Source organism: Paroedura picta, chromosome 9, assembly GCF_049243985.1.
Source record: "Paroedura picta isolate Pp20150507F chromosome 9, Ppicta_v3.0, whole genome shotgun sequence".
NCBI classification, from domain to species: Eukaryota; Metazoa; Chordata; class Lepidosauria; order Squamata; family Gekkonidae; genus Paroedura; species Paroedura picta.
Genome location: NC_135377.1, coordinates 78841653 through 78857135, shown reverse-complemented (window position 1 = coordinate 78857135; position 15483 = coordinate 78841653). Strand labels below are relative to the sequence as shown.

The following is a 15483-nucleotide window of genomic DNA, read 5'->3' as shown; positions in this document are numbered from 1 at the left end:
CGGTATATAAATCCAACTATAAATAAATATTTAAAATAAAACGAAAAGGGCAAAACACACATACAGACATTCTGAAAAGGCTAGCAAATAGGAAATCAGGGAGGAGAGGGGAGAAAGCGTTTTTGTGGAAGGAAACAGTTGCCAGTCTTGAAGAAAGACGATCTGGGAAGGCAGCAGCAAAATGACCAGTGTTTCATGGGAAGGAGAGAAGGAGGCCCAACAGCAAGTGGAAGTCCGAGAAGTTTCTGACCTGCCTGGCTGACAATTTCATTTATCAAATGGTAGATGAACCCACAAGAGGTTCAGCCATACTGGACTTAATACTGACCAACAGGCAAGAGTTGGTGGATGAGGTGAAGGAGGTGGGGACCCTAGGGGGAAGTGACCATGTCCTCATAGAATTCCTTTTGAGATGGGGAGCCAAGGAAGCTTGTAGGCAGACGCGGATGTTGGATTTTCGTAGGGCAAACTTTAATAAACTCAGAGACATGATGAGTGTCATACCATGGACGAGAATGCTGGAAGGGAAGGGAGCATGTGAAGGGTGGGCGCTACTCAAACAGGAGCTATTGCATGCTCAATCAATGACTATCCCAGAAAGACGAAAACACTGCAGGAGCTCTAAGAAGCCTATTTGGATGAACAGAGAACTTCAAGAGGAACTAAGAAAGAAAAGGGAAATGTTCAGGAAATGGAGGGAAGGACAGAGCTCTAAAGAAGAGTACCTACAGGTTACTAGGCACTGTAGATCACTCATCAGAAAGGCCAAAGCTGAGAGTGAGCTAAGATTGGCCAGGGAAGCCCATTGTAACAAGAAAAGATTTTTCAGTTATGTGAGGAGCAAACATAAAGTAAAGGAGGCAATAGGCCCACTGTTGGGTGCGGATGGACAAACTCTAACGGAAGATGCAGAGAAAGCAGAAAGGCTTAGTGCCTATTTTACATCTGTTTTTTTCCCACAGGTCAAAGTGTTTAGGCACATCTAGAGATGGTCATAGCCAAAGGACAGTGTCTGGGTGGCAGGTTAACATGGATAGAGAGGTTGTCGAGAGGCATTTAGCTGCACTGGATGAGTTCAAATCCCCTGGTCCGGATGAAATGCACCCGAGAGTACTCAAAGAACTTTCCAGAGAACTTGCACAGCCCTTGTCCATCATCTTCGGAACCTCTTCAAGGACTGGAGATGTCCCGGGGGACTGGAAGAGAGCAAATGTTATTCCGATCTTCAAAAAAGGGAGGAAGGATGACCCGGGAAACTACAGACCAGTGAGTCTGACCTCTGTTGTGGGGAAGATAATGGAGCAGATATTAAAGGGAGTGATCTGCAAACATCTGGAGGACAATTTGGTGATCCAAGGAAGTCAGCATGGATTTGTCTCCAACAGGTCCTGCCAGACCAACCTGGTTTCCTTTTTTGACCAAGTAACAGGTTTGCTGGATCGGGGAAATTCAGTTGATGTCATTTACTTGGATTTTAGTAAAGCTTTTGACAAGGTTCCCCATGATGTTCTGATGGATAAGTTGAAGGACTGCAATCTGGATTTTCAGATAGTCAGGTGGATAGGGAATTGGTTAGAGAACCGCACTCAAAGAGTTGTTGTCAATGGTGTTTCATCAGACTGGAGAGAGGTGAGTAGCGGGGTACCTCAGGGCTCGGTGCTTGGCCCGGTACTTTTTAACATATTTATTAATGATCTAGATGAGGGGGTGGAGGGACTACTCATCAAGTTTGCAGATGACACCAAATTGGGAGGACTGGCAAATACTCCAGAAGATAGAGATAGAGTTCAACGAGATCTGAACACAATGGAAAATGGGCAAATGAGAACAAGATGCAATTTAATAAAGATAAGTGTAAAGTTCTGCATCTGGGTCAGAAAAATGAAAAGCATGCCTACTGGATGGGGGATACGCTTCTAGGTAGCACTGTGTGTGAACGAGAACTTGGGGTACTTGTGGATTGTAAACTAAACATGAGCAGGCAGTGTGATGCAGCGGTAAAAAAGGCAAATGCCATTTTGGGCTGTATCAACAGAGGCATCACATCAAAATCACAAGATGTCATAGTCCCATTGTATACGGCACTGGTCAGACCACACCTGGAGTACTGTGTGCAGTTCTGGAGGCCTCACTTCAAGAAGGACGTCGATAAAATTGAAAGGGTACAGAAGAGAGCGACGAAGATGATCTGGGGCCAAGGGACCAAGCCCTATGAAGATAGGTTGAGGGACTTGGGAATGTTCAGCCTGGAGAAAAGGAGGTTGAGAGGGGACATGATAGCCCTCTAAGTATTTGAAAGGTTGTCACTTGGAGGAGGGCAGGATGCTGTTTCTGCTGGCTGCAGAGGAGAGGACGCGCAGTAATGGGTTTAAACTTCAAGTACAACGATTTAGGCTAGATATCAGGAAAAAGTTTTTCACAGTCAGAGTAGTTCAGCAGTGGAATAGGCTGCCTAAGGAAGTGGTGAGCTCCCCCTCACTGGAAGTCTTCAAGCAAAGGTTGGATACACACTTTTCTTGGATGCTTTTGGATGCTTAGGGCTAATCCTGCGTTGAGCAGGGGGTTGGACTAGATGGCCTGTATGGCCCCTTCCAACTCTATGATTCTATGATTCTATGATTCTATGAACACTATGGAGTAGGATAACAATATAGAGCAAAATACTCTCTAACGCAGTCTGATATATCAGCCACCTGAATACCTTGATGGATTGTCCAGAGGTGGATCATGATCATGATGGGTTTACCTGAGATGAACTATGTTAGATCAGGGGTAGTCAACCTGTGGTCCTCCAGATGTTCATGGACTACAATGCTGGCAGGGGCTCATGGGAATTGTAGTCCATGCACATCTGGAGGACCACAGGTTGACTACCCCTGGGTTAGATGATGCTTGATGAGTACTGAATGGGAAAAGCTACCAGGTTTGGTGAATAGTGTTAAAGGTAAAGGTATCCTCTGTGCAAGCACCGGGTCATGTCTGACCCTTGGGTAAGTACTGCTTAATCAGGAAAAATGGGTGACGGGAAGTGAAACTGGATATTTGACTAAATTAAGTCAAGGTGAGGCAATAGGTTCTTGGGATGCTCGTTGTCCTAATTATGCATCTCCCTGGGGTGAAGAGAAGGTCATCAGTGGGTCCGCTGGTCTTTCCCACACTTCTAAACTACATGTCTAGACCTGTCTCTGGCTGACATCCCTTTTAGTGTTATTTTTGGCCCAGGCAGTGTGTTGCTTGTGGGATTTGCAGTGATTTTAGGGGACATTTAAAATGCCATGGTTTCCTTTCTATAAACTGTCTCTCATTGAGTGTTAAGACTACATGGACTTCAGGATTTTTTCCACTCTTTGATCCACCTGCACTAGTCATACAATGAGAAGGTCTATAACATTTCTTCAGCCACAGGATGAAGCTCTGCAACTTTTGATCAATAAAACAGGATAGTTCAATCACACAAGTTACTGGTCACATTCATTCTCTCATCATATTTGCTCAGTGCAGCCTTCACATCCGACAGGAACCTTCTGACATGGCTGCCGTAGTGAACTCCAGAGCCGCAGGCCTTTCATCTCCAGGTTCTGTATCTTGATACCTCCTTTTGTTTTCCTTTCAAGTAAGTATCGGATACAAATCTACATGTGCATGACCAATTACCAGAATCTGTTTGCAGATTTGCATAGGCACACTCCTCCTCCCCTTCCATCACAACAGGAGATACAAATAATACCCGAAGTTTCTCATAAAGATGAAAGTGTAGCACTTAATCCCTGGCGGCTACATTTCAATATAACGTCAAGGAAAACTAGCAAGCATAGAAAGACGCTGTGCTAACCACTGTCAGCTCAATAAAAACGTCTTTTCACATTTTGCAAGAGAAATGAAATTAAATCCTCTATTCTTTTCAGAAGAGCATGACTTTTGCAATGTCCCATCGCTATTTCTTCCAATACAGTGGAGCTCTTTTTAGATGTCCAGTGTCTCTGGGTCTAGTGCAGGGGTGGGCAAACTGCGGCTCTCCAGATGTCCATGGCCTACAATTCCCATGAGCCCCTGCCAGCGGGAGCTCATGGGAATTGTAGTCCATAGACATCTGGAGAGCCGCAGTTTGCCCACCCCTGGTCTACTGCAACAAAGGAAGCTCTCAAAAACAATCGATAGTTTAGTAAATGCCCCACTTAGCGCCACTTGCTCTTGTCCTTCCACACAAGGTGGTGGAGATTAATGGCATGGGGTCAATAAATACTTCATTAGCTTAATGCCATTTCACTCCTCTTGTTTGAGATAATGAGACTCAAGGTCTTAGAGGCCAAAGGAGAGGATTCCTATCATGTTTCTAAAAGAGAACAAGACAGAAGAAAAGCTATTTGCCAGGACCGAAGGGGTTGTGACACATGATTGTCAAACTAATGTGTTAATCTATTAAACCAATTACGGCAGAGGCCACTTGGAGAGAACGGCTTGGGGTAAGGCAATCAACCACCTGTCTTCAACAGCTCCCGGACGGGTGGGAGACACATGCCTTGACACAGCTTGGAAATCTGCCCTTTTTCAGTGTCCTTCAAATGCCTCAGACCTTTCTCCTTATTCACCACTGGGAGCTCGTCTGTCTGGATGACGTGACCTCAGGGCTTATCTGCACATTAGTCTTCATGTCCATTGAGAAACTACAAGTGGGCCGTGCATCAGATCTGTGATAAGAGTGCCCTGCCTTCCACACTCACTGGCTCTTCCCTGCTTCAAACCAGAGGAGGCAGGAGAAAACACTGTTTGCCTCTCCTTCCCTCGCCCCTGCTGTTTTTGCCTTGCAACTTGGCTGGTGGGGCTGGGAACATTTCCACACCCTTTAAATATAGTGTAAGGCAGGGGTAGTCAAACTGCGGCCCTCCAGATGTCCATGGACTACAATTCCCAGAAGCCCCTGCCAGCGAATGCTGGCAGGGGCTTCTGGGAATTGTAGTCCATGGACATCTGGAGGGCCGCAGTTTGACTACCCCTGGTGTAATGCTTACCTTAAGTACTCGTTATATTTCGGCCCCTCCTCATGACGTTGCCAACATCCAGCGTCTGGGCAGCGTCTGGCCGGCTACTTCCTCCATTTTAAAGCACTAGTTGGTGAATCCCCAAAAGGGGATTCACCAACATTTTAGCGCTATCTAATGGAGAGCAGCCACCGGCCAAAGACAGGTATGGAGGCTCAAATGCGCAAGGCGCCTGCCTCATCCCGCCCCTGCTCCCATCCCCCTATTCCAGTGGGAAAGCATGCAGGGGATGGCAGAAAGAAGTCTTCGTCAAAAGTCTCTCCTTTGAAGAAAATCTCCCCGTCAGATCACATGCGGGGGGGGGGGGGGCGTGTGTGCATGTGTGCATGCTTCCACGTGAGGAGAGAGGCAGAAGCAGCAGAACAGAGTTTCTACAAGTGAACTGCCTGGAGCAATGAATAGTTGTTCAATTGTACAGGCAAGGGTAAAGAAATTATCCCCAAAGTTGTAGCACAAAGCATGCCTCTCTAAGCTCCCCCCCCCCCCAATTAGGAACTGTTTTATTGCAAAGGAATTCCAGAAACAAACTATAATGGGAAACTGCTGAGTTACAAGTTATTATGGCACTAAGGACAATGGAACCCCCAGGACTTAACAGAGACATCAGTGTCTTATCTCAGCCATTCTAAGGTCATTTGGTTTTCACATCTGTTTGGTGTAATGGTTAATCAAACCCGAACTGTTAATTTGCCACAGCTGAGGAGACAGCATTACTCCTGCACCTAGATAGGGTTAGAGGGAAGGGGCCTTCCAAAGCAGTCATTTTCTTTAGTGAACTGATCTCTGTGATATTTCTAGACTCAAAGGAGATATTGTAGAGTACGGATCTTTGTCTTACTGGCACAATAAAATATAACTTTTATGGAAATATTAGAAATATTTATTCTATTTCAATAAAGCCTAGCTGCCAAAAAGAATTCATGCATGCATATATACCTGCTTAAATAAATAGATAATACAACATATAGGCAGTCCTCAAAAGCTCTGACAAAACTTAGACATTTTTCCAATGGGTATAAAAAATATTGGAAAACACCATTAATTTTTAAGAGTGGTGGAATCACAATAAATCATCCCTTCTAATCTCCTCCTTCATGGGTTTGCCTACAATAGCTCCCCTGAAAAATTCATGCTTGGCAGATTATAAAAGTTAATTCTATTATTATTCCACCACTAATACAAATTAAATGGAGTTTTCTGATTATAACCTGAAATTGTTTCAAGAGACATCATATTTCTCCCCAAGAAGCACTATTTAGGGATAATATAATGCTGAGCAGAATTAGCATCAGGCTGACCTTGGGTTTTCTGAGAAGGAGGAAAAACTGAAGCATCCAACTGAAAATATGCAAACCAGGAGTTAACCAACGGTGTTGCAGTGGCCCTGCAAATGCTACTCTAAAACCGATTTATTGATTAAAGGCTAAGAGCAGAAGACCTACAGTAATAGCTAGTTTAATATCTAAATGGTTAATAAATGATGCAGCTCAGCACCAGCAACTGGCAGGAGTCCCCGGGGGGGGGGGAGCACTGTCACACCAGTGCTGCATCATGGGAAAATGTAGTTCACTTCGTTTTGTTGCCAAACCATGAACCGAGCCACAAACCACATCAGGAAGTTTGTTTGCGAGCTGAAGCAGTTTGTGGCGCTGTGAAAATCATTGCAAGGGACCACAGTCTCTTTAAATTTGGCTTGAGAAGTCTGCTCATTCCTTGCCACTCAGCTGACTTCTGCAGTCCCTTTAAACTGCACAAGATATCCCAAACAGTTGAGCAGTGAGGAGCATCACTCAACTGCTTTGGGGGGTTTGGCAGGGAGCAGAAAGGAACTTGGAGTCTCTTTAAACTTGGAATCCCTTTTCTGCTCGAGCCACAAACCATGGACGACGGGGCGTATGTGCCTGGGAACCCCACTGTCACCATTGGCGGCATCCGTGTGCCGGCCCTGATAGTCGCTGATGGAGCCTACCCCCAACGCCGGTGGCTGATGAAGCCATACTGCCTCCCCCCCAAAAAAAACAGGGAGTAGGCATACTTCAACCGACGGCTAAGCCGTGCACGCAACATGGTCGAGTGGGCGTTCAACCACCTGAAAGCTCGCTGGCGATGCCTGCTGTCCCGCCTCCAGGCCGCCATTGAGAATGTCAACCCAGTGATCATTGCCTACATCATTCTACATAACTTCTGTGAGGCACACAGCCACGAGCTCTGCCTGGAGATGCTGCCCAGGGAGGCCATCGAGGTTGGGGAGGAGGAGCTGGCCACCCGGCAGCGGCACGCAAACACACGGCAGCAGGGTCAACGTGTCAGGGACGCCATAGCTGCCTACGTGTACGACCGTAGGCCGCGAGGAGCCGCCAGGTGAAGGAGAGATGTGGACCACGAGTCGGGGGCCCCACTGACGGGTGGCTACAGTTTATTAGACCGGTACAGTCTGACAGGTCAGTCCCATCGCACTGTGCGTCCTGCCCGCATCCCTCGCCGGGCCCTGGTAGAGGGGGCCCATCCCCTGCGCTGAGCAGGGGGTCCCTGTGAGTACCCTCATCCTCTTGTGGGGCTATGGCATCCGGGGCACCCGTCTCCCCCACAACTGGGGGCTGTGTGGGGAAGGTGTCTGGTGGCCTGTCATTGGCGGCTGGGGTGGCAACTGCGGGAACCAGCCTCTCTAGGGCCGCGGCGATGCGCTCCAGGGCCACCGCCACTACTGCTAGGGAGGCAGCTGGGCCTGCCATGGTCTCCCTGTTCATGGCCATGAAGTTGCCCCACTTCCGCTGGTCCCAGTTGTCCTCCTCCCAGCAGGGCGTCCTCGAACTGCCAGAACTCTGCCATGTCCTCCTTGCCTGTGGCGCGGGTCTCGTTGCCTCCCGGCCCCACTCCAGCTGTGCAGTGTCGGCCAGCCTGGCCCGCCAGGGAACTCACCGCAGGCTGATACTCTAGGCCACCCGTCGTGGCTGCCGGCTACTCCTCATTCCTAGAACCTCGGCCAGATGCCTATAGTGAGGGCATGTGGCCAGTTCCACTCCCATGCGGTTGTTATGCTCCAGGACTCTGAAATACACTTTCCGCAGAGCCTTGGTTTTCGTGCGGCACTCCGTGGCGTTGCGCTAGTACCTGCATGCCTGGAGGTCCCACGCAATGCCCTTGAACATATCACACTTCCTGTGCGGTATGTGAAGGGCCTCCTGGATGTTGTCCTACCCCCCACACGTCCACTTCGTTGTGGCAACCCGTGCTGGCCGTCGCCGGGGAGCTGGGCTTTAGGTGGTCGTCTGCCCTGCCATCCACCCCCTCGGCTGTGAGGGTCTCCGACCTAGGGCACTGCGCCGCCATGGTTGCTCCCATCTCTATCCCTGATATCTGTTGCGCAGACTCCCGTCCCGGCTGTCAGCAGGGTCTGGACGCCAAGGCCGGCATTTATGGGGCAGCGTGACGGTGGGGGGGGGCGGTTCACCCCGACAGCCCAGCATGCATGGGACACTGGCCGTCCGGCATGCATAGGGGGTAGGCCCCGTTCCCATCGTGAGACCAGGCACCACGGAGGCGTGGTAGGAAGGGGCGGGGACTGAACTTGGCTGGTCACTTTTGACCATGCTGTGGTCCTGGAGAGAGCAGTGGGAGGGGGCTTGGTGGCAGTACCAGGCAGTGGAGCTTTGCTTGCTCCACTGCCTGTCACTGGGCCACTCATGCCGCCTGATGACCAGCGAGCTGGTCAACTGTTATGAATATCTTGCTCCAGGACACCCCTCCAGTGTCGTGTAAAGTTTGCCAGGCTGCATGGAGGATTTTTCAGTGCTCTACGCGCCATCGCAGCAGAGTACCCGGCGGCGCCCCCGTCACATGGAGAACTCCTTGACTTAATGTGGGCGGAGGCTGGGACGCCCACATGGATGTTGCAGTGGCAGGAGGGTGGGTATGGCGGATGCGGCCGTGTGTGCGGTCCCGGGCCAGTGGCCCGGCTGTGCTGTGCTGCCGCCATGGTCCCATCGGCCATCCTGCTCTGTCCGTAGCCCTAACGGGGTCCCTGTCTTCCTACTTTTACAGGGGATGCCCCGACAGACACTGAGGGTGGTGGCCCTTCCACGGCCCCGATGTGAGTCCTCCGGATGTTGCTGCTGCCTCCCTGGGGCTGGACTTTGGGGGAGCTGTTGTTGTTGGTTCAGTTTTCCTGTTTCCCCTTGTTTTGAGCCAAGCTCTGCCGCCCCCTTCTTTGTTGCCCCAGTTGCCCTGTGCTCGTTATTTGTTCCTGAATCAATGTTTTATACTGTTTTATACCGTTTTAAATAAAGTTTGCAGCTGCCATGCTGTCTGCGGAGGCCAGCTGCTGCTGCTGGCATCGGCCGGCCGGCCCCCACTACCCCATGGGCCATCCCCCCCCAGTCGGGGAATAACCCCCCTGCATCCTGGACCCCCGCTGACTTTCAGCCCCCGTTCTGCTGGCTGAGCTTCACCGGTATGCTATTTGCACTTGGGCTTCCGTCGGCCACCGCCAGGGTCCTCCCCGATTATGCACACTGTCACACCCTCTGCTTGCAGGTCCGCGGCTTACTGGAACATGCTAGATTCCATGCACACACACTACTTAAAACTAACAATAGCCTGTAAAGGAGTTGTGTAAAAATGGCATTTCATATCAAAGAGACACGTTGATATTTTTGGTTGGAATAGTGAAAGCTGAGAGCATTCCTCCCATGGGAGGTACTTTCAGGACAGTAGCACTATTAGTTCGTGTGAGAGCAAAATTTAATGGAAGAGGCTGAATTTGATGAAGCTGTACATTCTGATGTTTCCATACAATTTAATTATAAAAGATAAATGTTGACATGTCAGCTAGGGATCAACAGTTTAGTTTCCAAGGCTTGTTGTATTAGAACTGCGTCAAGATTTCCACGGGAAATTCAGAGCACTATTTGAGTCAATACCCGGTTAACTCATTGGATCGGCTTTTACCACATCTAACAGTTACTTTAATTCTTTTTTTATTTTGTGGTAAACAAGACACTGAGAGCCTAAAAATTATAATATCAAGCAAAAAACAAACAAACAAAAAACCTTCAGTTGAAGGTTTTGTAATAGCCTTCCTAAAAATATTATGAGCCAAAGTATTGTGTGGATATCTCCATAAATCCTTCAAAGTTCGTTAATCAACCAGAATCAGAGCTGGAGGGGGCCATTCAGGCCCTCTACACCCACTCCCTTCAGGATCAGCCTCAAGCATCCAGGAGAAGGATCTGTGCATCTGCTGCTTGAAGAACACCAGTGAGGGGGAGCTCCCCACCTCCTGAGGCAGCCCATTCCATGGCTGAACTAGACTCACAGAATCCCAGAGTGGGAAGGGGCCAGTGAGGCTATCTAGTCCTGCTCCCTGCTCAGTGCAGGATCAGCCTAAAGCACCCAGGATAAGTCTCTGTCCAGACGCTGCTTGAAGACTGCCAGTGAGGGCAGCCCATTCCATGGCTGAAGGCCATCTAGACCAACCCCCTGCTCAGGGCAGGATTAGCCTCAAGCATCCAGAATAAGTCTCTGCTCAGCTGCTGCTTGAAGATTGCCGGGGGAGGGGGGGCTCACAACCTCTTTAGGCATTTGAGTCCACTGCTGAACTAATCTGACTCTGAATTCCTTTTCCTGTAGGCAGTATCGTTCTACAAGCTGTTTAAAACAATTGTTGCAGTTCCTCTCCTCTGCTGCCAACAGGAACAATCCCCTGCTTTCCTCTAAGTGGTACAGACTTCTGATTTGTTACCAGCTCAGTGAATGGTGGGTGTACCTTGCTAGTAACAATGTGCAATGACTCAAATAATTCCTGCTTCGTTAGATGCTACACTTATAAAGAAAGCCATCTGTATTGTCATTGTGGTGCATCTTGCTGATATCAAACTACAAGCCCCTTCACAGCCTGAACAAGCACAGCGTGAGATTATCACAAGGGCAGGTGGATGCTGAAGAGGCCTGTCTCAGGAAGAAGGTGGGATACAGGAACCCCAAAAGTTCAGCATGGAGAGAGGGAGGGCAAGTAGGGGAAAGAATCAAGGTCAAGATAGCTCAAGAGAAATCCAAGGAGGAAAAGATTAGTGCCTAGGGCTTAGCCATTCTTTTTGCAAAATGCAAAATTTGTTATAGCTCTGAGGATTTAAATACAGGCGACTTTTCATTTTTGGTTCTTTAAAAAAATGCTCCTCTCTCTTGGAACATTTTGTAAGCTCCAGATTGGGGTCCCAAAATCATAAGCACAAAATGGTTTAAAAGAGGATTAGAATAAAATGTGCAGTTGGGGGGACCTGAAATATTTTGTGATTCCCAGCTTAGTTAGTCTCCAACAGTAAACTCTTTGCCCATTTTCAAAGGAATTCTTTTGCACAGAGATGTCTTTTAATGTGACTATCAAGAGAACAGCTAATTTTCAAAACGGTACAGGGACTGTTCTAAAGGTTTAGCTGGCTTTAAAGAAAGTAAATATGGACATGTGCAACCCTTTCTAATGGGGAGGGCTCAAATCAATAAATGACAGCACCTCTATATTTGTTGTATTTATATACCGTCCTCCCCTGAGGCTCAGGGAAGTTTACATAAAGCATAGAAAACAGTAATAGGTATCCCCTGTGCAAGCACCGGATCATGTCTGACCCTTGGGGTGACGCCCTCCAGCATTTTCTTGGCAGACTCAATACTGGGTGGTTTGCCAGTGCCTTCCCCAGTCATGACCGTTTACCCCCCAGCAAGCTGGGTACTCATTTTACCGACCTCGGGAGGATGGAAGGCTGAGTCAACCTTGAGCCGGCTGCTGGGATCGAACTCCCAGCCTCATGGGCAGAGCTTTCAGAGTGCATGTCTGCTGCCTTACCAGTAGAACTATAACAGAGGTAACGGACTGTAACAATGCAAACAGGTCCAGAGCAGAACACATGGGTGGATTTCTGGGAGGGGTCCTTCAGTCCCTGTTTGTCACGCTTCGTCTCAACCAAATGCCTGGCAGAAGAGCTCCTTTTTGCAGGCCCTGCGGAACTGTTTTAGCTCCATCATGGCTTGACAAGAAGCAAAACTGCTTCAAAAGAAAAGAAACCATTTCAGACATTGAATAGTTTTAAATATAACTGTATTTAATCTATCATCAACCCCAGAACTGCAAAACTAAAAATGGAACAAAACCACAAAGGCTGTGAACATAGCGACATTAATGGAGCAAAATCTTCAGAGTCCTTCAAAAAGGGCACTCAGAACAGAACCAATCCTAACGAACACTGGAAGAAGAAAGTCCAAACTAGAACTTACAGAAGTGCAGGGCGGCTGCTTCTCCTCTGATACTTCAGGAGTTGACTTGCTGCTGCTCTGGAGTTCTGCCCTGGCTTAGGCCCACAAAGAAAATTGCAGTTTTCCCTCAGCCAAGTTCTGGGCCTTCTTCTCCCTCCTGCTGCAGGGGTAGGCCTTTTGCAACTAATATGTGAGCCACTGAACTTACTGCTCTTGCTAAGTCACCTTTGCTCCCAAGGCCTAAATCCTAAACTGATGGAAATTCTTAAAACAAAAAATCAAAACACAAGGATTTCAAGGTATCCTTCAGAGATAACTTCTCATGGTGTGCAAATATACACTAGAAAGGCCACAATGTACTTTTGCAAGAAAATCAGGTGGAACAGACAAGCAGAAAGTTTCAACTCATTCCCTGGATTCTGTTTCTCACTGCAAAACAAGCCCCAAAAGCCATTACAGAAGCAGTTTGCAGCCCGTTTGCAATTACAGAATGAAAGGTCATCAGCATCCAGGGCAAGCGATCGACAAAGAATGAATGCCCATCTTTATAACTGAAAACATACAAAACAAAGCACCATTTAGACCAACAAAGTGGAGTTCTGGATATAGGCTTTCTTATGTATGCGGATCTCTTCAGATATCTGATCTGAAGATGCTTCTACCCAGAATAGAACTTATGTGGTCTTAAGGGACTCAGTTCTGCTGCTTCAGACCAATAATTGATAATTGACACAATGTTTAATGACCTACAAAGTTTCTGCAGCCCAAACATGGGTTGTCATGAGTCCTTTCCTACGAATTAACACATATAAGTTCTCACAAAAGGTAATAAATATATATAGGAAATCCCAGCACAACTGTTGTACCATACAGTCATATGTTTGTGCATGATACATATTTGAATTCCTTGATTCCTGCTAATTCCTGCTAATTTTGCTCATTTCCTTTATGTAAAAGATTTCTAAGAAGCCTTTTAGTCCCATAAAAGCTCCACGTCATTTCCTTCACATCAGTGGTCCCCAACCTTTTTTAGGCTGGGGACCGGCAGGGCAACTGCCCCGCCCGCGCATCGCGAAAGTGCCGCGCATGCACGATTTCGGCCACACATGGCGCATGTGCGCATGCGCGGCCGCGGCCCTGATTCCCTCTCCCCCCCCCACAGTAAGAAGCTTCCTGGGCCGCAAGCTTGCGGCCTGGGAAGTTTTTTACTGCGGGGAGGGGGCGGGGAGAGGGAACCGCAGCCCGGCGCCATGGCCTTCGCAGCCCGGCACCAGGCCGCGGCCCGCAGGTTGGGGACCACTGCTTCACATGATAAGTTATTGCTAGGTAAGTGAAGGACAGAACTGGTGCAAAAAGGATACACAGACTGTTAAGCATGGCAGGACCCCTTCCTCACAGGCCGACACCCTGTCTTTCCTCAGCCAGTAGTACCGCTCAATAGTCTAGGCTTGTGCCAAAGCCAGACCCTGCAAAAACGATACAAGACACTGCTGGGAATAGCTCCATCTTGGACCCCCCTCTTTGGCTAGTCCTTCACTATAGGTTGGTACAGCTTGGTTTAGGAATGGCTTTCCTCCTTCTACCCCACTCCATTGTATTGTTGATTCAGTGGCCTGGTTAAAATCTGTTGGCCCAGGCAATCCTCTTTGTCTTTCACATATGACTCATGCTTGGCCTCTCTGCCAGGGGAAATCTCTCCCCCAACCTGAGCAGCTAGACCTATTGAGACATGATGGCTCCCTTTCTTAGACCCATTAATGTATAAGCCCATTAATGCCCATCCCTGGACCTGCCCATCATCCTGCTCCATGGAAAATTCCATCCTGTGCTCACCTGGTCTACATCACGTAGCCCCATCCCCCAAAACATATATAAACAGTGGCTTCACACAGCCACCTTGTGCTTTCTGATTTGGGACCCATTAGAAACACCCTTCATGCTGGTTCATGTTGCTGATCTCTGCCTCTCTACTCTTCAAGACTGATAATTATACTGAAACATCTTTTCCCTCTCTAGTTTTCCTTATATGACGGATTGCTTGTGTGCTAGATATATTTTTGCCTATTTTATTTTTTCCTTCCAATAAAGAATGTCATCATTTTTACTATATACCTGTTGCTTGCCTTGAGTTCTTAAGAGACTAATCACCCCATAAACCTTGGCAAACTACCCATTTCACTGTGTTACCACCTCTTGCTAAGCCTATACCCCAAAGCTGAACAGCTTTGTTGCAGGACACATGTGTAAGTGCATTTCTGGTAACAAGACACAAAGTTTTCAGTTTGGCATAACTGAGGCCACAGCTTTTATTGTTATTAAAATTAGCACAGGCAAACAAAAGATGGGGGTGGATCCAGAAGACCACCCCTCCCCATCCTGCAGTCGGTAGACTGCAGTACCTTGAATTGCTCCCTATTCTACCAGAAACCCTGCCTGTGGGGTCTGAGCAAAATGCCTGTCAAGCTCCACCTAACCAGACAAGAGTAAAGGATTACCATCACTTCACATTACTTGGACACTATACTCCTTTTGATGCAGCCCCAAATCTGGTTTGCCTTTTTAGCTAAAGAGTCACTCTGCTGACTCTTGTTCAGTGTATGGCCTACCAAGACCCCTAGATCATTTTTGCACATACTACTGTCAAGACAGGTCTCTCCCATCCTATAATGATGCATTTGATTTTTCCTATCTAAATACTTTTTTCACTGTTGAAATTCATTTTAGCCTAGTTTTCCAGCCTGTCAAGATTGTCCTGTATCCTGATTCTGTCTTCTGCTGAGTTTGCTACCCTTTCCAGTTTAGTATCATCTGCACATTTAATAAGCACCCCCTCTATTCCTTCATCCAAATCATGTATGAATATGTTGAACTACACAGGGCCCCAGAGAGATCCTTAAGTCACTTGTCACCTCTCTCTAAGACAGGCATTCGCTGGCAGGGGCTCCTGGGAAATGTAGTCCATGGACATCTGGAGGGCCGCAGTTTGACTACCCCTGCTCTAAGAGACTGAGGAACCATTCACAAGCACACTTTGGGTGCGTTCTGTCGACCAGTTATCAATAGATCTAATAGTAATAGGATCCATATCATATTTTACCAACTTGTCAACACGAGGGGAACAACACGAATAAGGGGAACCTTATCAAACCTTACTGTAATCTAGAAACGATATCGATAGCATCCCCCTGATCCAGCAGAC

At 47.9% G+C, this 15483-nt stretch overlaps 1 long non-coding RNA gene across 1 annotated transcript in view; it reads right to left on the bottom strand.

Annotated features, from left to right (window-relative positions):
* Positions 1–12403, bottom strand: part of LOC143844289 (uncharacterized) — a 36536-nt gene extending 24133 nt beyond the window's left edge. The window contains exon 1 of the long non-coding RNA XR_013233926.1: positions 12306–12403. This is a non-coding gene — a long non-coding RNA (uncharacterized LOC143844289). The remainder of the gene's footprint in view (positions 1–12305) is intronic.
* Positions 12404–15483: the final 3080 nt, after the last annotated feature.